General features: G+C 40.1%; 1 protein-coding gene and 1 non-coding gene across 6 annotated transcripts in view; one reads left to right on the plus strand and one right to left on the minus strand.

The window, feature by feature from the left end:
* Positions 1–1,296: 1,296 nt before the first annotated feature.
* Positions 1,297–1,390, minus strand: trnai-uau. The gene is made up of 2 exons: positions 1,353–1,390; positions 1,297–1,332 (listed from the first exon to the last, which is right to left on the minus strand). It is a non-coding gene; the product is annotated as a tRNA-Ile (tRNA).
* A 4,945-nt stretch (positions 1,391–6,335) lies between these two features.
* rhbdf1b (rhomboid 5 homolog 1b (Drosophila)) overlaps positions 6,336–25,885 on the plus strand; it is a 42,469-nt gene continuing 22,919 nt past the window's right edge. For 4 of the 5 annotated variants that reach the window (XM_040135641.1, XM_040135644.1, XM_040135643.1 and 1 more), the window contains exon 1: positions 6,336–6,670. The gene's annotated coding sequence lies outside the window, so the exon portion shown is untranslated. Of the gene's footprint in view, positions 6,671–11,931; positions 12,068–13,285; positions 13,380–25,885 lie in introns of those variants that run through there. The other variant, XM_040135642.1, reaches the window with a different exon arrangement.

Here is a 25,885-nt window from a genome sequence, read left to right on the forward strand (position 1 = left end):
AGGGACAGAGGGCGTGAGGCCAGAATGCAGCAGATACCATTGTGAGGACCGTAGCATTGCGCTACCTGGAGAAGTTCACCTTTGCTGTTCCCATCCAGTTTGTGTCTTTTATGAAAGCATTTGAACTGACACTATCATGCAGGAGAGCGGAGGAAGATAGGGTCAGTAATGGCCACATAGCATACTTGGAGTGTAAGATCAAACACGTGGTCACTGCTTTTGGAGAGTCCAGCACTGACAACAACTCAAAAAGTGGCATGAGAGGTAGTGTATAATGTAACGCTTGTGCTAGGCTGAAGGTTTGCTGTGTGATAATCTGATTAAACAGATATTAATTCAGGAACATGCACCGTATTCACCAGTGTCGGCTGAAATAATGAAGATCTTCCTACAGGGCCTCAAAATCCGGCAAATCGGCCCTCGTCACATCCGTTGATATTGCGCTTTTTGTAGAGCATATTCCCGATCGAAAATAAGATTATATTATCACATGACCAACTGCCCCAACGTGAACCTGGCTTCTTGGGACCCCCTGGGAGTCTGAGGCGCCAGAGCAGCTTCCCCACTTTTGGTGATTTAGACTTGCATCACAACACTAGCAGCAACAAATATGCTCATATCTTGAGTTATTACAAACATGTGACTCCTGTTATGGATTGAACACAGATGCAGTGTTTTTATTTTAAAAATGCCTTTTATTGAGTTTCTATTGATTTCTATATCTATATATGGACTTGAAGAACAACCCAACCAGTGAAGTGATGAGAGCTGACCTAGCATAACAAGGGGATCTCATGTGGTCTCTTTAAGAAGAATGCACAGTCAAGCTTTTTGTTTCAATGCGGTGCACTGGTCACATCCACCACTTATCAAACGCAGAGCTAAAATGATAGAAAGTAAGAAGAAAGCTCTGCTTAGCAGGACTTTAACTTGTTTGTTACATTATTCTCATTTTGTTGGTTCAGAGGTGTTTTCTTCTGAAGTCATATATATTACACACATGTACTAATTTTTGGTAAAAAGAAACATGCACCAAAATGTGGAACGTGTTGTTCTGAGGCTTTAAAATATCCTTGAAGTTTGAGCATTTGCAGAACTGAGTTTAAAACATAATGCTTAACAGAAAGTAGCTGCTACATGTGGTAAAGATGTCCAAAGGAGTGGTGCGACTATCGGTTTATTCCTTCACGATTAGTGACTTGGATTGTGTTGGTTAAGTGTTGTGATCAGTGTGAGCTGTCTAGAGAAGTGTTGTTGACTGAATTCTTTTCCACAACCACCATGGTAAAATTCTTTTGCTCCAGGTGAGGCTCGAACTCACAACCTCGGCATCACTCTGCAGGTTACTGTCTTATAAGTACCGCGCGCTGACCGATTGCGCCACTGGAGCCTGCTCTTCCCCACTGGCAACACTGCACAACAGATTTAAATATTTCTGGCCAATGAGATCTGCTCTCAGGTTGAATTTGGGTGGAGATATGCTGGAAATTTGCTGAGGTCACCAAAATCAGAAAAGAAGATGGAAGTTGTCCCACCCAAACAGAATGAATTACACAGAGGAGTCAGGACTCCACAGCCTGTACACATACAGGCAGCTCAAATTATTTCATTAATTTCTAAAAGTTGAAATCTTCATAAATCATAACCTAATGAAAAGTTTCTGAGTTCATAGCAACCGTGTCTTCAACCATGTGATGCCTTAGTTGACAGAACAGTTCAGAAAACAAGTGTCATGTTTATCTGTCACTAGAATTTCAATGAAAACCACAGACCCACTTTCACCCTCTGAAATCTTAGCTAGTTAAACACGTTCAGAGCAGTGGCCACTGCTTACTTTTCCTTTTGATGCTTCAGGTACACTTTGCTGCTAAGACTATTACACTTTTACATCAGTACATTTGAAATGCAGGACTATCATTTGTAAGGGAGTATTTTTAGATGCTAATCAAAAAAAATCACAATAGTCCGGCGTGTTGAAGCCAGACTACTATGTTGATGCAGGTATAAGTTCTCCTAATTCATATCCATTACCTGATCGGTCTGTGGGTCAGTAGGTTACAGAACTTCATGAAAAGGAAACTGTTTTCTAAAACCTACTATTCTCTTTGACAGATCATATAACAAGAAAAGACTGTATTCATTCATCGCTTTTCAAACAAATATAACCAAAAGTGTGTTTAATATTTTCTTCTTAATTATAATTCCCTCCTTACCCCACCAGGTGGCGATATGAGGTATAAAATGAATAAACAATGTTTCTTCTAATACCACAGGATTAGGTCATAAGATTCAGATTACAAATAAATGGCTCAATAGAAATTCTAGCGCTCCAACTCTTTCAAATCAACACTCAGGGATATGGACTTAAGGATACGAGACAGAGACAATTTAGAAGCTAATGGCTGAACAGCAGATTTTTAGTTTGTCAACCACAGGCTTTAAAAGTAAAAGTATTAAAAACCTAGAAAATGTGGATAACAGCAAGAAACAAACACACCAGGTTGAAAATGATAATTAATTCCTCATTTGAATTAACAGATTTCCCTCTAATGTCTATAAAAGCCTCCTAAAGCGTGAACGCACCTTGTAAATCTCTCCAAATTCTTGTCCACACTGATTATTCTCAAAGCTCGTTTTCTGCGGCCACGCATTGTAATCAGTTCTTACAAAAGGAAAGCAGTTCTCTGTATGTCCTGCACGTAATGTGACTCTCACTCAGTGTGCAACAGGACAAAGAGCAAAGAGTGTTGGAGTAAATAGAATTTAGAGACAAGAATTCGCTGTGTAGGCTGCATGTGGACAGACACCTGTGTGCTCGTGTACCTGCACGAGTCTGCGTGTGTGAACTGTAAATTAGCCTAAATGCCAACCTGTGAAACATACTGAAACCAGAAGTGACGCAAAAAAATCTAGAATTGAAACACAAAACTACACCTCCAAAGGAAATGAATTCCAAAATGCGATCCCAGCACAGGCACCCTCCTCCTGTCTTTACTGGTATCTCCCATGTGTAGTAGCTCAGGCCCAGAGAGCTAGCCAGCACTGCTTCCTGTCCTGGCCTCCAGCAGGAGGAGGTTGGCGTCAAAGCGGTGCGGTGCTGCATGTAACCAAGCAACTTGCAACTAAACCTGCAGCGAGAGGAAATGTGGTCTCTAATCATCAGAACACACACATGCACTACACACATAACTTACACACTCATGCCGGTACATAAAAAGATTCCAGAAAGGAACAGTTTTTCTAATATCTCTTTTTAAATTGGATGCAGATCATCTGATTTTTACTTTATGTTGTTATTCTACTTTAAAACCTGGACTAAGTGATTTAAAACTTGCAACATTTTGTTTGTTTTGTCTCTGTTTTTTCCAGTCTTTATGCTAAGCTAAGCTAACCGGCTGCTGGCAGTCGCTACATACCTACTGTACAGAAATGAAAGTGGTACCAATCTTGTCATTTAGACTTTGGTAATAGTACAAATAGGTGTATTTCCCCAAATGTGGACCTTTTCATTTAAAGGTGGAAAAATATTGTCACCCTTTTTTTAAAGAACATAACACATGCAACATAAAGAAAGAAAATAAAGCCTTGATATAAAGACATGATTGTTGTTGCTGCTGTCTCTGGTTGAAAGTTTCAAGCCTGATTTACCTCTGACCCCGCCCGGCATCGCTGCTAGGTGTGTTTGGGTGTGGTGAGAAGCTTGCTCTGCTGAACCAGTCACCACCCAGACAGTGACGTCTCAGGGTCTTGGAGTGCACCTGTACATCACTGCAGCAAGGTGTGAAGATCGACTGTGCACTAGGTCAGCAAAGACAAAATCTGGTGCCTAAATTCTGCAAGAACATAAGCATGCTATATAGTGTAAATCTGAGGTGTGGAAAAAACTACAGTTCCACCCTTGCTCTCCCGAAAATTTCAAACCACCCTTCTTTCAAAAAAAAAAAAAAAAAAAAGACAGAGACTCATGCCTAAAATTAAGTCAGTCCTTCATTCTCTGCATCAATGTTCTGCACTTGTACATTCCCTGAGATAAAGCATCTGCCACAGCAAGTTGGCACGCATGCAAACCACAAAGTAATTTCCAGTAGTGATTGTTATCATTTTGCAGCTCTTTTGACAACATCCTTCTACAGATAAACAACACGATGGTGCCAAGATAGGTGCAGTTTTTAAAAAAAAAGGTTTCCGAGTTAATATACAACCTGATACATTGGAGTGTAATTGTGTTTAGTGTTTGCAAGTCGTGCTACCACCTCAGCAGGTTTAAATTAATTCAAGGTATCGCCTCATACCCTGCCTGTATTGTAGTATTTCTACTTTGCCAGGCATTGCATCCTTTCTTTTTTCAGCTATTCACCACCACACCAAAAGTGAGTTTTCATCCCTAATGCACCTAGAAACACCTGGCGAAGACTTGTATGGAGCACAAATATGATCCTTCATACTGAGCTGTATCCCGTCTTCTGTATCTTTTTCACATCTGGCGACCACACGGTTGCATGGACTGAATGTCGTGGTGAGCAGTGGGAGTGGTGAGAGATGGTCAGATGAACCCATCAAAGGTTGCTGTCTGCTGTAAGGTGGGCGAGGACGGTAAGAAGATCCCGGGGGGTCGGAGAAACAGGACACCGACCCTGCGGGGGAGAGCGTTTCAGGGGGAACAAACCACAACTGCAGCACCTCCCGCCTGAGCTTCAAGAGTTCTGACAATCGGGCTAAAATTGAAGTACACGTGCAGCATTTCCAAAGCGGCAAAATGACATTACTATATATCAGTGCATGATTTCTTCCTCGTCCTTGCAGGAGGCCTTCAGAGCAAACACATAAGACATTTCAGACATACTCTGTTATATTTTGGGCCCCTGGCTATATTGTTTTATAGATACTGACAAGATTTTCCCTGCTGAAGAGTAAATAAGAAAGAAAGTCAGTGTTGTTTGTTTGGAGCAGTTCAATTAGGTAAGAACTCAACTGGAAAGTACCCAACTCTCTCTGGCCCTGGTCCTTTTCAGTATCATGAACAGTGGAACTTCTGATGAACTGATATTAAAGCGTTTGTCAAGCAGAGCAAACATGGAGCAAGCATATTCATATTTACATATTGTTAGGCCTGTGACAGACTGGCTCATAATGGGATTGGGGAAATAAATGAACACCGCGTGACCACTGAGACAACTTTCAAGGTGTTTAACACCTTTAAAATATGCTATAACATGCTATGATTTAGCTCTTAGCTTAGGCTTTATATGGAGACCATCAGTGATTAATGTGCTGATTGTCATGATTAACTGCCAGAAAACATCTAAAAAAGCCTGCCCAGTTCTGGAACAAGATTCTCTGGTCAGATTAAACCAAGATTGACTCGTACCAAAATGATGGGAAGAGAAGGGTGTGGAGAAGGAAAGGCAACGGCTCATGATCCAAAGCATACCACATCATCTGTCAGACATGTTGGAGTCAGCATTCTGGCATGGGCGTGTATGGCTGCCAACGGAACTGGGTAACTGGTGTTTATTGATGATTTGACTGCTGATAGAAGTAGCAGGGTGATTTCTGTCTGCTCACATTCAGCCAAATGCTGCACAACCGATAGGACGGTGACCCAAAACATACTGCGACAGAAACCCAAGAGCTTCTCAAGGCAAAGAAATGAAATATTCTTCAATGGCCAAGTCAGTCACCTGACCTCAACCCAATTGAGCATGCTTCTCACTTACTGAAGACAAAACTGAGGGCAGAAAAACCCACAAATAAGCAGCACCTGAAGGGAGCGGCAGTAAAGGCCTGGCAAAGCATCTCAAGGGAGGAAACCCAGCATTTAGTCATGTCCATATAACATGAAATATTTCTTCATTTGGTGTTTTAACAAATGTTTTATGGTCATTTCTGTATTTTGTCACCTTCCTTATATGTACCCTTTTTCAACCCATAATTCAATATCTTGTTTTATGATTTTTACCAATATTTTGGTTTATTTGAACTGATATTCTAAAACACTCATAAGTGAATAAGCAAGAAAACAAACTAACAAATAAGTAAAACCAATATTAAAAAGTTGAATCTGGATAACTGACATACTGCACTTTAATATCCATTACGTTAGCCTTTTTTTAAATAGCTGTTGGTGTGGGAGTAAAACCAGTATTTAATACTGAAAAAGACAGAAAACAGCTTACGTAAAAGCTTGTCCATATGGCATTCGCAGTCTTTGCTACTACCCAATTATGTAAAACCTTATAATTACAACAAGCTCGCAGATTTCTAATAGTCTGCGCTTAGAAATCTGCCGGCGTGTAGTTGCGCGACATCACCGCCAGGGGGCACCGTGAGGCCGGCCGGCGGAGCGCCAGTCACTCGGTCAGTCGATGTCCTGTCATCCAGCGGCGGCGGCGGCGGCGGCAGCACCACCACAACCACCGTGGGCTGCGGGCAGGACTGACGGAGGACCCGGTGTGTTTCATACCGAGCCGAGGTTTCAGTTGACGGATATTTCACGTCTTCACGACACGTGAGCGCCGCCCCTCGCTAACATCTGGGGCTCGCGCTTGACAGTGAAACTCCTCTTCCTCGTGCCCGCCGCGATAACTTATGAAGTGACCGGCATCAGCGTCTCACCGGAGGAGCCGTCGGTGCCGCGCTGGGGCTGCGGGAGCCGGACTCGGTTTTGAAGGTAAGCGCGGAAAAAACGGCGTGGTGTCATAGCGAGCCTTCTCGCTTCTCACACCGGATGTCATTTGCTGCACGCCTCGGTGTTCGCAAGGCGGGAGCACCGCGCAGCCAGCATCTCGCTCGCAGTGCACACACTCGGGTTTGTAACGGCGCCTCAGCGGACGTGGGGGTCTCAGGGTGGGGTCAGATAGGATTGTTAAAAGTGAGAGGAACAGGTGTGTCTGTCTGTCTGTGTGTGTGTGTGTGTGAGAGAGAGAGGTTTTACTTTCTGTCGGGCGCACAAACATACTCATCTTTACATTTCATTCATTTCATTGATACCTTGCTCTACTGTGGTTGTAAGGCCAAGACTTAAGGCGCTACATCTACATCGATCTAGTGAGTTGTGTGTGTGTGTGTGTGTGTGTGTGTGTGTGTGTGTGTGAGAGAGAGAGAGAGAGAGAAAGGGATCGAGAACATAAGGCATTCAATACCTTTTAACCCCCTGTCGAAATTCCCCCTATCTTTTGTACTATTCAAATGCTGTGGTAATCGAGTGAATGTTGCATGCAGATACAGTACATGATGCACACACACGTTAATGCACACGCATGGGTTGTAAATGTAATAAATTGATTTCAAAGTGCTGCAGGCTCCTGTGCTGTTGAGATGAAGGGGACCGTTTTGGTTGCTGGCTGCACAGAAATCCCACAGAGACAATTAAACTACTGACCCGTGCCATCAAGGATTTGTTTTGGCTTCCTGTTTGGAAAGATGGTAGGAAGCAGACTTTTGGGCCAAATGGCAGGAGCAGGCACATACACACAGACACACACACACACACACACACACACACAGACACACAGACACACACACACACACACACACACACACACACACACACACACACACACAGATACACACACACACACACACACACACACACACACATTCTCAGGCACTCGCACACACCTGGAACAGCCGTTCAGATTTCCTAGTGAGGGAGACCGGATTAGAGGCCTGGGTTTGAACCTGTGACCTGCAGTGCTCAGTTGTACATGCAGACTCAGTGCTGAGTTAATGGAGTGTGGCTAAAAGAAATCAGTGAAGATTCATATCTCACTTACACACGCACACAGATTTATGTCTCCTTGCAGCTGTAAGGACTTCACAGACTCTAGTCTTCTACTAATCACTTGCACTTTTTTTCTACTGACTGTAAATTATTTTGCATTGCTTTTATCTCTACAAACAGAATGTAATGGAACTAATACAACTGCACAGAATGTTAGCTGCTGAAATGAACGTTGCTTTCAGTATCCCTGAATTTGCATATTTGTATCAAAGACATTGGGAGATTTTCTGCAGAACCATCCAACTATAGCATTATAGCATTCCCATGCAACTTTGCAACAGTACAGTACTGCTGGCTTTACATTCAGAGCAATGGATTTTTCTCCAGCTGTTTTCTGTGCTTTTAGGAACTAATTGAGGGTGAATGGGCCCAGGAGGTTTGTCAAAATTTCTAAAAATATCTGTAATTTTTGCACATGCATGCAAAAGCTGTTACAGCTACAACTGACTATCAGTGATTAATGTGCTGATTGTCATGATTAATGCATTGCTTGGTCTTTCAAATGTTATGAGGAAAAGTGTCTAGAAAATGTTTTTGTTTTTGTTTAAAGTGAAATGATCCTTTAACCACTCCTCCCCGAACGTAAAACTAATTGTAATTTTGATCTTGCTTTGCAATACAACATATTCTTACTTTGACCTTCTAAATTACCACTGAAAGTGCGTCACGTAGTGTGAAGACAAAAGTAGAAGAACAAACACACAGACTCACACCTCTGATCAGGAAGCTGGCGGCATCCTAGATGTTTCATCTGGTGTGAGCTGTCACTCTGTAAATGCAAGCGTAAATACAGTGGGCGTCTGTAGGCACGGTGGCATTTTGCAGGTGTGTTTTTTATCTCTTTGTTTCTCTCCCCTGGCATGCTGAGCTTACCATGTTAAGCATGTTTGAACAGGTTGGATAGAGAAGGAGCAGTGACAATAGCAGGTTTATTTCTGGGCTGCTGCTCTCAGAAGAGAAATGCCCCTTCATGTTTATACGGAGCCCTCCACTGGGTGCATCAGGGTGGAAAACTGGTTTGGTTTTATAGGAGCCTTCCAGCATTTTCACAATGCATTTTTCATGGCAGCTTGCCCATGAGTGGATCTTCTCCAGCGCCCACAAGCTGTACTGTTTATCTTTCTTGTGTTTTTATGCCGCTGCTTGTCACTGCACAAGTTGTTCTTTCATGTAAGATCCGCCTTTCAAGAAATCTGCATAGAACTGTGACGGGTGGCTTAGAATAAAGTAACTCTGATAAAAGCATTAATAAAAGCAATATCTCAATATCCTACACAACTTTAAATTGCTGCTTATATCAGGTTTTTCTTTACTTTTTTTAAGCATATTACTCATTCAAAGCATGTCTTTTTGACAGCAGTAACTATGCATTGGTACCGTTTCAGCCTGAGGTCATGTTTCGACAAAACTGAGGCATTCAGACTATTCCTCTTTAATTTCATTTTCATCAGTTTTCATGGTGTCAGAAGGTGTAAATATACTGTGAAAAATGCCCTTCACAACAACTGTGCGGAGCTGAAGGTAACGTCTAAAGTCTCCTTCTGTCTAACCAACCAAGCAAAAAATCCTCACATTCTGTAAACTGAAACTGGTAAACTTTTGGCAATTTTTCCCAACTATTTGGCATGTGGCCCCTTAAAGCAAAGCAAGGTCTACCTGCGACCCCTCAACACAGGTTCCATATGGCCATGAGCTGTAAGCAGTTCTTTTGAATAGTGTCTAGCTAGTGGCGTGGCTTCGGTCTGGCTGTTGGGTGGTCCACCACTTTGGTCCAGACTGAAATGTTTCCTCAACTATTGGCTGCACTGCATGTAAATTTCATACAGACATACACCGTGCCCAGAGGACGAATCCTCACCCTGACTTTTCCTCTAGCACCACTACGACGCCGACATTTGTGGTCTTGAGTGACATGTTTAAGTCTTGGATGGACTGCCACAAAATTTGGTACAGGGAAATTTCTATCACTTTGATAGTCCTGTGACTTTTCTTCTAGTGCCATCCTCAGGTAGAATCTTTTTCAGTATTTTTGTTTATTAGCAAATACCTTTAAAACTAATGACCCACCTGCTAAACATCAGCATGCTAATATTTAGCTCCAAGCAGCACCCAGTGTAGCTGTAGACTCTGTTTTCATGAACCCAGTAGAACGATGCGACTCGCACTTGCAGTCACACTTGTTGATTTGACTGTACAGAATAATTCATTATAACTGAAAAGTTTGACGTGCACATATGCACTGAGGTTTCTGTGGTTGTTTTGCAACAGTTGGTACCAGTTGCAGAAAATGCAACCAGCAGATCTGCTGTGCGTAATTGTGGTTTGACAGTGACATCCTCACTCCAATCAGATAGAAATGAAAGAGAGACATGCAGATGACTGTAAAGAGAGCACCTAAATTAAATACACTTTTTAAGCCCTGGATAGATAAATCTGTTTGGTTCAGATCACAGTCAACAAACTCAATAAATTCAGACTTGGGAAACTTCCAGCTGCTACATGAAAGATTAGCAGCTCACTGACACGTGATGGCAGGAGGAATTGAAGCCATTGTGCAGTTAGTTTTACCCTCTGTCCCCCAATAGACAAAATGATGAAGATTTGACCTGATCCCCAGTGATCTGGGAAGGGATTTCCCTAATCCTCTATCTCTTTCCATCTCTCTGTCCTTCTCTCTCCCATCATTTCTCTTTCAGTTTTTGTGTCATGCTTACTCTTGTTGTTTTTAGGCTGGACTGCAATAGCAGGGCAGGCCCTATAAATGTCCATAGATGTCCGTGACTGACTGAGTGAGTGAGTGATAAAGATATACCACTGTTCAGCCGAAGGCTGCGTGACTGAGTGCTGAGGTTCCACCATTGGTCGGACGGCCAAGTGTTGGAGTTTCCCCATCGGTCAATGCTCTTTCAAAATGAATTTCTATTGCGTCGTCGGGGGGCGTTTACAGGCAGTGTTGCCAATTTACTGGCTTTGTCACTAGATTTACCGACTTTTCAGACCTCTTTAACCACTTTTCTTCAAAAAAGCCACTAGTGACAAATCTAACGACTTTTTGGATGAACCTTAGCTATTGTCCATAGAAGAGAGCTGCCCCGTGAGCGACAGGTCAGGCTTTCCGTCCACAGACACACCTCTCCATGCGTCTCATTTAATTGACCTCATGGCAGCTGACACAGATGTGAATCAGCTTCTAACGTTCTCTCTGAGTGATCATTTTATAAGTAAATATTCCTGAATTCACAGCCCAGCCGTTGTCTTTAACTTATGTGTATGGTGATTTTGGTTAGCATGTAGCCTAACTAGGCCGCGTTTCAGTCACTATTTCCTTCTTGTTTGTTGTCTGACAACAGAAACAGAAAAACATGTAAATGAGAACAGCTTTATTGGCTGTATTAAAATACTGTATATGCGAGCACAGACAGTAGGAGAGAAGCAAACAGATAAAGGGCGGTCCGGCCACATACTAGGTTTCGAACTGGTCTTGTTTTCTCACTTTCTCACACAACATCACACTGACTCAAAACCAGAATGGCCATATCAGCTTGAAAGATACACCTCACACAATGATAGAAAAAAATACAAAGCAAGTTCTTATGCTATTTTTACTTTACAGAACAAAGTAAATGGAAAACCAGACAATCACTGTATCCCAGGGATCACAGTGGTCATTTTTAGATATCTTTACTCATTTGCGTTACAGTTATACTTGTCCTCCTTTCAACACCCAGTATTCTTTTAATCTTTCTTCTGTGTTTAAAGTCACACACTCACTACTGTGTTGTTGGTGTGGTTTTCCTTTTGCAGCCTAGAGATAGAGACAGAAATAGGACAGCTGTAGGGATTGTGAATAAAAAAAGTACTGCACATCAGACAGATTTCTGAGCATTAAACTGTGGCTGTAGGATCACCGACTGTACAGTGGATGTATGGACACATGGGTCACTGAGCGGTCATGAGAGGATCATTTACCTAAGGGTGTGGGGTGATGCATAATGGGCAGATGTACAGTCATGCAGTTACTCTGAAACACCCATCTCATCTAATGTTTTCAATAAAATGCAAACTAGGTTTCAGTCTGCTGGGTTGAAGCTGCATAAACAGGTTTCCTCACAAACATTTAAGAAGAGTACCTGGAGAGTTGACTTGCACTGGGAAAGCTGCTTCTGAAAGTGTCCACTAACACTGGAGATATTTTATTGAAGCAGTTAAATGTTCTACTGCAACAACTAATGGCACCACGCAGTGTAATCAACACTGAGCCATCATAGATGGGACCTGAAACAGGTAATTCATTTCACATGACCACTTTTTACGACTGTGCAATAATATTGAACAAGTTCAGGGTTTATATTGTCAATAGGTTAGCGGAGCAATCACTCCTTCTTCTCGCACATCAGCACCTGGAAGGACTGATCGTATTTAAAATTTGCATTCGTAATCCTTCCATCTGGACTGGCAGAAGCTGGATCTTTCAACCATTTATTTGTTAAATTTAGCTGACTATTTTAGGCATTATTTATCACCTAAAGATATTTCAAACATTTATCCAACCCTTTCAGCAATTTCAGTCCTTTACCATCAATCTAGCTATCTATAATATTCATTTATCCAATACTTTTAACTGACCTTTTCAACCATTTATCCATTACTTTGAGCTGAGGACTGCAACTAATGATTAATTAATTTAATCTGCTGATTATTTTCTCAATGAATTGATTAATCGTTTTGTCTAAAAAGTGTCACAAAATAACAAGAAAATTTCTGTTAAAATTTCTCACAGTGCACTATAATCTATTTCAATACCTTGTTTTATTTGACCAATAGTCCAAAATCCAAAAATGTTTAGTTTGCTTTTATATATGATAAAATATAGTTACTCCACAGTCTTTCAACATACCTCTGTGGTATAAACTGATCCTGTTTGCACCTATAATATAATGTACAATTATTGTGTATTCAGCTTAGGTCCGACATAAATCAACCACACTGTTGTACTGGGTGACACATTCCTTCATTAACTTGCATACAGGCACTATAGTTTGTTTTGTGTCAAGCCCACATACACTGTTCTGCTAACATATTCTGTACTCACTCTGGCACCAAATCCAGATTAGTCTGCAGCTGAAAATAACCCCCCCAAAATGCCCTTTTTACTCCAGTTTGAGTAACATTTGCTAAAAACTACATTGTCCAGCAGAAATGACATGGCAGTTACTGGTAGGGAAGTCGGACGGTTTTGATTGTTAGGCTAGGGGATTGTTGGTTTTAGTGGTTGTGTGATTTTCGCTGATAGAAACTAAATGTAAGCCAGCCTCATCGATTGCAGAGATTTTGTCCATTAAACTTTTATTTCATTTTGCATAAAAAAAATGAGTGAACTTGTAACAAACTTGAATAGCAAACTCCCAGTCAAGGAATTTGAATCTGCCCATTATGTGGCATATACTGGTCTCCAAACCCTTCTTCAGTGTCCATTTGATGACAATGCTGTCCCCCCGCCAGAGTTCTCCCGAGGGACTCCAGGCTTCTCCGTGATGATCCTGAATAACTCCTCTTTGTTTCTTTGAAACCACAATTATGACCTCCATTTTTCCCTGTAAGTATTCTTTTCAGAGCCAATTCTTTCTCCCCCTGCTATCTTACTCTAATGTGGCATCTGTGGGCAATTACCATTAACTTTTCATACAAGGCCAGCCAACAGAGGAAGCTGTTGTATTGGAACTCACAGTATGGGTTTGCTGGCTGCGTAGAGGGACGGCAGGAAGGAGGGATGGTGGGAGGGATGAATGGCTGCTGAGGAGGCCTATTCATGTCTCCAGGCGAGGCCATACTTGACTAGACACTTATTGTGACGGTGACCTTCCTGTCACCACACAGCTAACACAAAACTGCTTCATATGAGGGTCAGCTGAGCTGTTCCCTTTGTCTCCTGTCCTGCCTGTCAACCTTTCACTGTCCGTCTTTCCATGTCTTTCTCCTTACTGTGTTATTTAATGTTTTTTTCATTTCATCCTCTCTTTGAAACAGCCATCCATTCTGCAGTGACATTTTTTGAACAATTTAAAATCATGGGGTTTGCTGACTTACATTACAAGACAAAGTTGTTTGCTGATGAATACATAGTAAAACCACGATGAAGTAACTTTAACAGTGTTTACAGCTGATACAGTTTCTATTTAGACTCACACTATGACAAGACCAGTGGTTGCCCTTTGACCTTTAATCTTTTGTATGATAATCAAAGGATGTCCTGTCATTACTGGCAAATGCACAACAGTCAACCAGTCATTTCTGTGCAGTTACAGTAAAGGCCAGTCTGCAGTATGTTCGTAGAGTAAAATGGATGGGCTATGTTTTTGAGTTGGTTTATTATATCAATCTCACTTTAAACTAGTGACACAGAATATCTATGCTGATCATCATTGTAAAATGATGAAACTACATTTGGCATAGGGTATATAATGTCAGTTTTTAACAGTTTTAGTGACACATTTTAACCCAAAGCAATTGCTTTGGCATAAGTGCTTCACACAGCAGCTCAGACCCAAAAATTTGTTAGTTGATGACATAATTTTAAAGTATTTATAGTATTTTCTAGAATGTAGAGTAAAAAAAACACTCCATTATTCAGTTTTTGTATAATCCTTTATAGGACTGGTTTACCTTATCCCTTTCTTCCTGACAAATGAAAAGTGGCAACACAGATACACAATTAATCACATGGCTTTACTGAGCAAACTCTGAGGCTTCAGGCCATCCACCATGTTATGTGCAAATTTTAAGTCTTTTGAAGACACAATAACATGACAGCCAGTGGTAAGAAATGATGATCAAAGACGTCTGCTTGCGTCCAAGGGACTGACATTTTTCATTCACAGTAAAGTTGGGGGGGCATAAAATTAAAACAATGAGGTAAGAAAGGCTAAAACACTGTGTGATCCATTTTTAATACGAAAATATCAATAATTGCCGTCTCATTGTTAGAGAAAGATTGTGATTTTGGGTTAAGTGTTAATAAAATAAGCACATCCTGTCTCCTGCTTCAAGTCATTTTTGACTTTTTCGATATTCAACCAAGATTTTTCCCTAACCTTTATATAAGCGCCGCCATTGCCCACGTCTTAACATAAAAACTTTAATCATGCTTTAGTTGTTACAAGCAGATATCACATTGCAAGAATGGCTATTGAAGGGAAAACAAATTGGAAAAACTTCACGTCGTTGAACATTTGGCAGATATATTCTGTATGGACATTTTGCGTTTCGTCATTATGTTGATAAGAAATGTGATGTGGGAGCGTTACTTTTCTCTCAAACATATCTGTTTTTGCAAATTAGTGGTTAATGAGAGAGATTTTCCTTTTGTGCTCAGGACACTTTCCTTTGATAAATAATGTTTTGATTAGGAGTTGTTTTCCTATGACTCATTGAACTGCAATGTTAATTCTACAGATGTGGTTAACGTGGTTGATCAGGTCCTCTACTGTTATCTTTTCTGCATTTTGGCAAAATTTTTTATTTTTTCTTGGTACATGGTACTTAAGTCTAAAAGACGTAAAAAAAGACTTGAACTCAATTATGTAAACCTCATAATTACAAGTTTAGTATGCCCTGTTTTGTTACAAAAGTGTTTTGGAGTCCTTCATTGATGTTTTGGAAGTGAGTTTGTAGTCCTTGGCAGAGCAACGAGCCAGAAGGTTGAACATGGACTTCAACGACTATGCATCATTTAGAGCACTAGTGTGTCTATGGCAGCCTTCTGTATGATTGACCAGTGAGTGGTACATCCCAAATGTAAAAGTTTACCATATACTTACTCCGTGAAGTCCATTAAACTTGCCATATTATTCAGATAAAACTCTACTGTCAATGTGTTTGCACCTATGATACAATGTACAATGCCTGGTAAATCCCCTCAGGACATAGGAAACTCAATATCTCCTCTACATAGGAAGGTACTTGATGCTGATAAAATGCTACGTGAAACTGTAGCAGCAAAATATTCCCTGAACAGAAAGTAAGTAAAAGTAAACTTACCAGAAAGTACGTACTTTAAAATACTTACACTTCAGTCACATTCATTCCTGTTCAAGCCATTATCCACTTTGAAAAAGGGAATTTGAGAAAAGAGAGAATTAGTTTTATACAAAAGAATCCACTGTGAAGTAAGAATAGCATGCATGTATGAACTTGCTTTTTATATCATAGTCATTGATAATGCATGAGTGTTCTGGCAGCGCAAGTGTATCTATCATTGATGATGCTACTTTCTTGCTTTGACTGAGCCGGACAGTGGATAGGACAATTTTAAAAAATAAATAAATAAATAAAGGAAGCATGCACAGAAACAAAAGAGACATTTATCTAACTTACCTTCAGGCAGCCATTTTGGAATTGGTAATGTGATAATATTTTTTATGATTACTTCTCTGTCTCAAAAGAGTTGAATGGACATGGGTGCTTGTATAGTTGGTTTTTTTTTGGGCTGAAAGGGATCAATTTGCTTCTGATCATCAATTTGTGCTCACTTTAAATTTGTAAGCTTGCAGCTTCTTAGCTAGTTAGCAAATTAACAAAAGCTTTTTGTTTTGTTTTTTAATTAAACTTACTATTTTCATACTATAGCTTATTTGGAGTACACCAATATTGAAATACCAAAGGGATTGAAGGACTGCTGTTACCTGTGTTGCAGTACCTGCATTCTGGAAACCAATTTATTACTGTATTAACCACCACCAACACTACATTAATGTTTTTTAAAGTCCCTTTTATGATTATTATTCATTAGCATACAGCTAACACTGGATTTATGTCACGTGGAAGTTACCATAATTACCACATTTTTCTGTAAATACCGCTCACATCAATATCAAAGTTGTAATTACAAGAGGTAAATTCAGGTTGTCCTGAAGTCTCTGGAGCTTAAAAATATGGAGGTGCTTGAAATAGCAAACAAACATGGATGCCTCAATTCAGCCAAAGTCTGTTATTAAAGGTAATTAAATGCTAGATATAGTGCTATATTGACTATATTTTTGAACCCTCACACAATCACTTCTTCAATAATACAACCATCTTGAGTTGTCCTCTAATGTGAAAGGTCTACTGGATGGGCTCAGGCTTTGCTTTAGTAGATTTTAAATACAAATTTAAAGTCCTTATTGAAGTATATGTGCCTCAAGTGTAAGTAAACTGAGAAAAATTAACTTTTTTCAGTGTTTTGTGTCTTCCACCTGCTGTTGAGGATCTGCTCAATGGCTATAAAGCAGTTCAAAACAGACAGCCAACCCTCAGTCTCAGCTCCTTTTCCTGAAGTTTCTGCTCATTAGTTTGTGCTTCTTTCTGCTTTGTCCTCCATCTCTTTTATACTGTATGTCTCTTACTTTTCCTTTTTTTTATCTCTCATCCTGTCAGCTTCTGTCAGCTTCTGTCACCAGACGTTCTCTGTGCCGAGAAAACCTTGCGATCCTCTCAAGACCTATACCTGGCACAGGAGCTGAGAAACCTTATACTCACTCCAGTGGCATTTTTGGCAGTTGAATGTGGTTTGAGTTGTTGGAACAGTTGAAGTGATGAATAGCAATGCTGGCTTTTTGTTTAGGGTGTTTTCCCATCAAGTAATTTCTGCTTGATTCTCTGCAGCTCGCAGTGATTTGTTGCCATTTAACCTGACAATGAGTTCATTAATGAATCGGAACTGATTTTACCCAAAGCATGACATGCTCTTCTTGTGTTTTATGTCACGTCTATATAAAAAGCTGTAGAACCCGTTTAATGATGAAGAGGATGTTTTTTTAAAGACGACCAGAGAACTTAAAGCTGCTATAACCAGTATAATTATATAAACAATAGATCAAATGACGACATGTAAAGTGAAAATGGTTTTTTGCAGTGACAAACCCACAGATAATTACCAGCCCTTTTCAACTCATCGTTTTGGTTTTAAGTCCAAATTTATTGTTTTGGTTCACTCTCACCGCTCTCAAAGTGTTGTTTTCATTAACAGCATGAAGCTGTTTTCAGTGAAAAAGCTCAGAAAACCTACAATACACTACCTGCTCAGCACCCAAACAGCAAGCAGAAAAAGTTAGCAACTAGCTGGTAACTGTGGTGAGGACCAAAACAGAGCCAAAAGTTGACTAAATGTAGATTAATCAGGGTGGACACAAACAGGACTCCAAATGAATACTAATGTTGCTCTGTACATGCTAAATATGCAAATAAGCACTTGTTTGCTCACAAGTTTAGGAGATCAATTTAATAATAATAGTGTAATAGTGATAAATTGTCAATAATGTGTTTACAGCTTTTTTCCGATGCCCTCAAAAGGCCAAAAAATGCAGCTGTAAGGCTATTTTTAAAAATCTGCTCTGTATGGAAAAATTTGCATTTTGTGGTAATGTGTCTAGAAGACTATCTAAAAATCAGTTTCAGGTGACATTTAGCCATCACTCATTAAGGTCTGATGGGGGTGTCGTGCACTTTTGTCTCTGCAGCTTCACCAAAACTAAACTTGTGCCATGGCTCAGAGGCTGAAACAGGTAAACTGATGCAGATGTTTGGCATAGAGAGACAGATGGATGTGCGCACGGACTCACACACTCGCTGCATGCATAGAGGTATGAATTAACAAGCACAAACATGCATGTGTACACACTCGTGCACAAGTAGACCTGTATTTTTTTACTGCGCAGCAAGCCCACACACTGAAACTATGCAAATGGGTATCACATGTTGTTTAGACATGCATGTGAGAGGTAGTCAAATCTTTTGGATTGAGAAAGAAAATGTGTCTCTTCCACGTCCGTCTCTCTCTTCCCTCCACACAATATCATGCTGTTTATTCTCTGCTTTGCTGCAATGGATTTCCTTTGGTTTTTGCTCTTTGACTTGGTGCAGCATGTCTTTTTTTTTCTTTTCTCCTCACTCTCTTCCCCTTCACTCTTTTCATCTTCTCCTACCATGACATAAAGTCCTTTTTCTGCTTTTTTCATCTCTTTCCATCTGTTGTTGTATTTTCCTCTTCTCTCTGCCTTGACACATCCCAGGTCATCTGCAGACAAGAGGCAGTGTGCGGGGCCACAGCTTTATTTTCATGGCAACACTGTGATAGAGCACTTCCAGCCATAATGAATGCATTAAGAACTTGTGAAAAGTTTCGATACTAAAATATTTTTATGCTATCAGCTGTGACGGTGAGCACTTAATGTTGTGAGATCATTAGATACCAGTAACAGTTACCTTAAGGTTTTTGTTTGATAGCCAGCCTTAAAAAGATTATATCACTTTTCTTTTAACTTGCCTTCCTGTGCAGACAGCTTTGTCAGAAATATGTGGGTGTGAAATGAAGTGCAGTGGGTCAAGGTTTGAATATTTGCCAGTCTAGGTGCTTTTCCTGCTTGTGAGATTTAATAGCAGCTTCCCCACAGGCCACATGTCAATCTACAGTAACAAATAGTTGATATCCAATCCTTTAATCATCCCTTAAGGACTTTCATGGCAGATATTTCTGACTGTGAGAAAGATCTGAGAGTTTTTGATTATGCAAAGCTAAGTGTGTGGGAAGTGTAGCTGTGGATTTTAACTTTTTCTGCTTATGCCCTGGTTTCAAGTTGCCAATTAAATCTCTCCTGCTTAGATGGCTGAGTAGTAGAGAAAGATGATTGTGCTTAGAGGCAGACAAAGCATGTACGCCTGACCTCTGAACTGCTCTGATTGTCTGCGCAGCTGTTTATCGCTGTATATTTAAGCAGCTTTTTTTGTTGTTCCCTTATTTATTAAGGCCAGAGGACATTCTGACTAAGGAAGAAAAACATCTTTCTTAAGCGTATAAGCTTCACCTTCATTTCACCCGCATTTGAAAATTCATTATCGTTTGATCTGCCAGTTATTTTCTAGATTAATCATTAGGTGTACAAAATATATAAAATAGACCAACAGGTCAAAACCCAAAGATATTCAATTTATTATAACGTAAGTCAAAGAAAACAGCAAATTTTCACATGTAAAAATCTTCTGGAACCATGAAATGTGAATGAAATGCCATTTTTTTCTTGAAATTTCACAATAAACAACCAAAAAAAAATATCGGTGAGCCAATCATTTTGATATGCTGTCACTTTGTATTTGAAATTTGTACTACTACTCAAGCAAGAAAAATGGGGAAAAATTAAATCCTTGATAGTGTATGAGTTAAAAAATGTGTGTGTATAAGCGCAACAGGCTGTGGGTGTTCCTTAAATGCATCATTTCGCATACCCTATTGCCCTCAGTAAACTAGGCTAGCGAAAAATGACAAATACTAGCGAGCCTTGTCGAGCAAATAGTCATGACACCAAAGTAACGTTTGGAATCGTTTTGGATTCGACTGCACAGATGGAAAGATTTTGAATAAAGGTAAGGCTGCTTGTTGACGTTGTGAAATGCACCTGGAACTCAAAACAATGTTAGCTTGTTGCTTAGGTATGGCAAATGAACGGCTAATTCTACATTTAAAATTAGGCTACACGTGCTGCGTTTGAATTAATTTGAAGATCTTAAGTGTTAGTTCAAATTAGTTAAAACCTGATTTTTTGAAAATTGACTGACCTCACTTTTCTGGCAAGACACATTGCTGGAGATTGATGAAGTGAGAACATATGCTTTTTTGTAATTTAGGTAATTTTACCCAAATTGCAAAAAAGCATTAAATCCCTTCATTACTCAGGTAGGAAGACCTTTGTTACATTCTTAAGGGAGTGCATGAAACACCTTTACTATGGCTACTCAAACCAGCCATTTTACAATACAATTCCTATCTTGCCTTGCTAACGTTTCATTGCTGCCTGCTTTAATGTGTTTGAACTATGGTCTGAACCAGATTAGCTAACTGAAATATGCATTGACTTTCCTTTGCAGCCTTTTGCAAATATTTATACATTCACAGTACAGTTTACTTAGATTTTCTATGTGATTTGCACCTCATGGTATAAATATTTAATATGCTTTGACTTATTCATTATTCACGTGTAATGGTTGCAGAGGGACCCCTTATGCTACAGCACTGTATAGCTTCATAAACAACCCTAACAGCACACTCTTGGCCACATCGGAACCAGCCAGCACAACCAGTGCAACCAGTACAACCAGCTTGAGCTCAATGCTCGCGGATCCCATGTCTATTACGCTGTAGCAGGCAGTACTGAATGGGGTGAAATGGGTTGCAAGGTGCTTGGGTTCTTAACAGGAATGTGAGGTATTTCCTAGCATACAGTGGAGCCACACAGTGAGGCAGGTTGGACGCAGGTAACAGCGCATAAGGAATCGACAATCGACCACATAGCTAATCATTGTGCATTTTAATTCTAGTACTTTGGAAAGAAAGCCGAGAAGTTAGCTACCCCAATTTCCACAATTATTGGTCATAGCATAATGTTGCAGTGTAATTACTGAGGATTGCACAAATGCCCTTAAGGTGTGGTTTGAAGTCCACCCAAGTACCACACACTGCTCAACTGTCGCATAGTGGCACCTGATAACAGACGACATTTTATTGTTGTTGATAATGCATAGATTTAGTATTTAAACATAAGCAAACCATTCAATTACTATTTACTGTAAACAAATAATATTAATCAGAACTTGCCATTTCTAATATGCAACCAGATCATATTTTGAAGTTACTTGTATGTTTTGTGGCACAGCAAGACATAGCTTTACAGCACAGGGTGAGGGCACTGGTTTTCTGCTGAAATGGATTTGAAGCTTTTGAGAGTTTCTTACAATGGCAGATGGTGTACAGATTGAGAGGCAAATGAAAAAATCACTTTGTAAATGTTCATCCTCTTTGGTAAAGTGAATGAGAAAACTAAGTGTCACCAGGGAGTGGGTAGGGCATACAAACCTTCAAAAGCTACAAAGGCATTTCGTGACGGGAGGTAAGAGGGGTTTTAGGAAATATGGTCTTAATTCGAAGAAACACAAGCAGTGATAAAGATCCTGGCTTTTACAAAGCTATAAATCAGCTTGACTACAGCATAAATTATTCCAAGGTCTCACAATTGAGAGTGGAATAAAAATGCCGCACACATACAGTATCACACAGCCTGTGTGTGTGCGTGTGTGTGTGTGTGTGTGTGTGTGTGTGTGTGTGTGTGTGTGTGTGTGTGTGTGTGTGTGTGTGTGTGTGTTCCATGTGCGGTTTTGTACTGGATATGTGTGTAATAGGGTGGACACGTGCCAGCCTCCCTGCACACTGATGAGAGTCTGAGCATAGCAGCACAGTGGCTGATTGACTAATGAATTGCTCACTGTCGCGTAATCTGTGGTAACAAGATGAAAGACAGACACCACAATCAAAGCAATGTTCAGACAGATGGCTTCATCTCGTTAAGACCCCCACTGTACGTGTCTGTCAGTGGGTTGTGGAGAGTGGCCAAACAAATAAGTGACTGAAGACAGAAATACAGACTGATGTTATCATTTTGAATTAGGAATCGTGTTGTAGTTGTCTGTTGTGTCATGTACAGTCACTGGCTGCTTTGTTTCAACATTTGAAGGTCTGTAAGGCTTTTGGCAGGCTGTTTGGGATTTGTGTCATTTATTGTAAAGGTTTCCGCAAACTGGTTTCTGGATGGCTCGAACATAATAGTCTTAAAGCCTGGGGCATATGTTACACCAACCACATGCTGCACCTCTGGTAAGTATCTCGGCTGTTGATTCAGAGAAACAAATTTCCTCTAACAAAAGAGTGTAGAGATAAATCTACATGAGATTGTGCCCTTTTTCTGCTCCCAAATCCCATCATCAGTAAAAGGTTAATAGAATAAAACACTGTCTTCTGCTTTAATCCATGTGCATATGGCTGCAGATGAAAACATAACATGAAGGAGCATTATTTTTCTCTAGAAATGATGTTTGGCATCATAACAGGAAAAAGTTGATGATATGATAAAGAACAAAGTACAATTTAGATGAAAATGATAAATGCTCGCAGGTTTTCTCTGTTGATGCTATTTCTTTCCATTTATCACTTATTTTTTGTACTCTCAGAGATGATGATTTCCGTAACTGTCATACTGCTTCTGTTGTGGCAGATGTTTAATCAGTTATTTGTGTTTGTTTGCATAGGTAGCAGCAGATTACACACACACACACACACACACACACACACACACACACACACACACACACACACTCATAGTTCCGCGGGACTCTACAAAACAGAAAAGGAAATGACCTACTGAGTTATGACTGTAACATCTGGCACAGATGAGGGCCCAGAGTGCACACAGTCCAGTGGTGGGGGGCGTAACATACGATTGTAAAAGCACACAGCATAACTCACTTTTAATCTATATGACCTACTCATGGTTTGTTATAGCAGAACAAACTGGTTGATGGAGAAAAATGAAGATATAGATTTTTTTTAGAAGCTTCCAGAGGCAGGATTTTCATGGGAAAAGGATTTGTAGATCACATGAATGCAATATTTTGCCAAAATAGGAAGTTTTATTTCTTGATGCCTAAATGAGTTTTTGATGTAATGCATGGTTGAATCTCTGACCTTATTCAGTGTTTCAGTAATTTAACAAGTATAATACTCATTATATACATAATACTAAATGTCTTTTTTTCCATTTCATTTAATTGTTAATTGAATAGCCCAACTTGCATTCCTGTGTTTTGATTGTTTGTCAAACAAACTAAGTTTGGAAGACATGGCATGTTGTGAAGGAATCCATGCGTAGAGAGTACTTACCAATGTAAAGTTCAAGACTTAAACTTTCATTTGGAGCGGGCAATTTTCTTGAGGCTGCAGTCGTTCAATTCCCATGACTACAACATCCAAAAGCAATATCCTGAAAAAAGTGTATTAACACTAAAGTTAAAATGCACCCAGACGTGCTGTTGGGCAGGTTGTAGTGCCTATTAGAGCAGAGCAATGCCAGCGTAATGAAGTTAAAATCTACCTGGGCTGTATGGGCGTTAATCTGCCGCTGAGTCCCCAACCAATTAACTTGGAAGTGCACTGGTAATTGTCAGTTTTATACCACTTTCCTCTAGCAGAGCAAAGAAAAGAGCATGACTCTTCCGCTAATATACCATTTACCTGCCAAGTCAAAATAAATATATGTTTGGACCAGAAATTCAATAGGTGCCTGGCTTTCTGAACAGAGCAAATTAAGCCAAAGTAACCGAGGCTGTTCTTTTTTATTCTGGTTCATATTAGACCAATACCAGCCTCTTAATAGAGAGGTTGGTATGTTGCTCAATGCCCAAATTATGCAGGTGAGGATCTGATTTGACGAAACTGCTTTGGACAGAAAAATCTGTAAAAGTAGCAATGAACCCAGCCTCAGACATCCTAAGAATCCTGCTGGTATTCCACCAAGCAGAGTGTGTCATTTCGGTATTAAGGCCTGGTTACACCAACATTTGAAAATTTGAAATTTCACAGTAAACTCAATTAATTCCAGTTGAATTGCAGTGTTCAGCGGATTCACTTGTGGAATTAAGTAAAATGCGTGCAAATTTTTTTCTAGTCAGGTTCAACTTTGGTGACCATTGACCTGCAAATTAGCTCTGCAGACCAGTAGCAAGCTGACCTTTGAGGAATGAGCTGGAGAGTCGGAAACGGAGGAAGCTATTTTATCTTAGGCTACAGCACTTCACCAACAGGGCTAGTCAGAGTTTATAGGACCAAATATTACGCAAAGACACACGGATTCATTTCACTGTGCCACTTTCTGCTGTGACAGGGCCTCTACACAGACTTTTGAGGTATTACAAGTTGTGAAATGGTTAGATTTTTGACACTACAAAATAATAGATGAAAATAACTGCAAAAATCCAGGTTTGTCCAACCCATATTCTGACATTACATTAAATGTTAAGCAGCAGAGTAAATGAAAGTGTTCTTGTGTGTTTACAGAAAAAAGTAACTTCAGTAAGCAAGGAGGAGCAGAAATGAGACAAAAGACAGAAAGAGAAAGAAGAGAGGATGAGAGGGGGATGGTGAGAGGTTTAGAGGATGAAAGGACACAGAGCAGAGATTAGGTTTTTGACTTCTTAACATAAAGATCCATTGAATATTAAAGCTTACTGGCATGCAGTTGACTTGGTGCCTCAGTCTCAAAGACCAAAATTGGGGAGCAGTGTCATGACAAGTCAGCTTTGGTGCTAAAGCGATGCCTTTGTTTTATTCTGTCTCGGCATATCAGCAAATGTCACCCCATGTAAAGAGGATCCAATTACACTGCTGTTCACAGTCCCGTATAGACACAACAGGCTGCAGCATTGCACAGAAGGTTCACATTTCCTGTGATATTTTGCAAAAGCTAACAGCTATAACTTGACAGTATCGGTGGTGTGAATGAGACAACGGTTATTATAGAATCCTTTCATTGTTGGTAAATTAATGTCAAAACGAGAGTTTCTTTCAATATAATAAAACAAATTTTAACTTTCTGCCTCGGTATCGTGTTACTGAATGTTCAATGCACAGTATTGTTCATATAAATCTCAGAGGAACAGTGAGGAAAAGCTCAAACTGAGAGCTTTAAACATGTGAATGACATTTTTCTAATCCCTGACTGATAAATCACAACCCAAGTGCTTCGACGTTAAAGCCCAGCACTGGACTCCCAATAAAATGATTCTGTGATGACAGTAACTTTAACCTCTTCTGCTTTGAGAATGAATATGTGGGTATCTGAGACCAAACTTCCTGCCCGGTGCTGATGACACCATCGCAGCGGTATCGTCGTTCCAGTCAGGGGTCGGTATGAGCCTCTGAGGCCTGACAGCAGGATGATGTCATGTGGTGTACAGCACAGGGATTACAGCCCCTAATCTGCCTGTCATGAAAACCCAACAAGAAAAAAGGCGAGAGATCATTATCATGGAATAACAAGTGGTGGATGTTGGAAACGATGAAAAAAGAGGAGATTGGTTTTGGACCACACAGCATCTCTTCTTCAGCCGTATGGAGGATTATAAAAACATGATGTGCGAGACTGACACGATGGTTGTCAAGTGAGTGTTTATAAACTGTGTGTGCGAGTGTGTGTACAGGTTTACATGTGCATTTTCATGCTTAGTACACTCACTCTAAGTACATCT

Source organism: Xiphias gladius, chromosome 9 (genome assembly GCF_016859285.1).
Source record: "Xiphias gladius isolate SHS-SW01 ecotype Sanya breed wild chromosome 9, ASM1685928v1, whole genome shotgun sequence".
Taxonomy (NCBI): Eukaryota; Metazoa; Chordata; class Actinopteri; order Istiophoriformes; family Xiphiidae; genus Xiphias; species Xiphias gladius.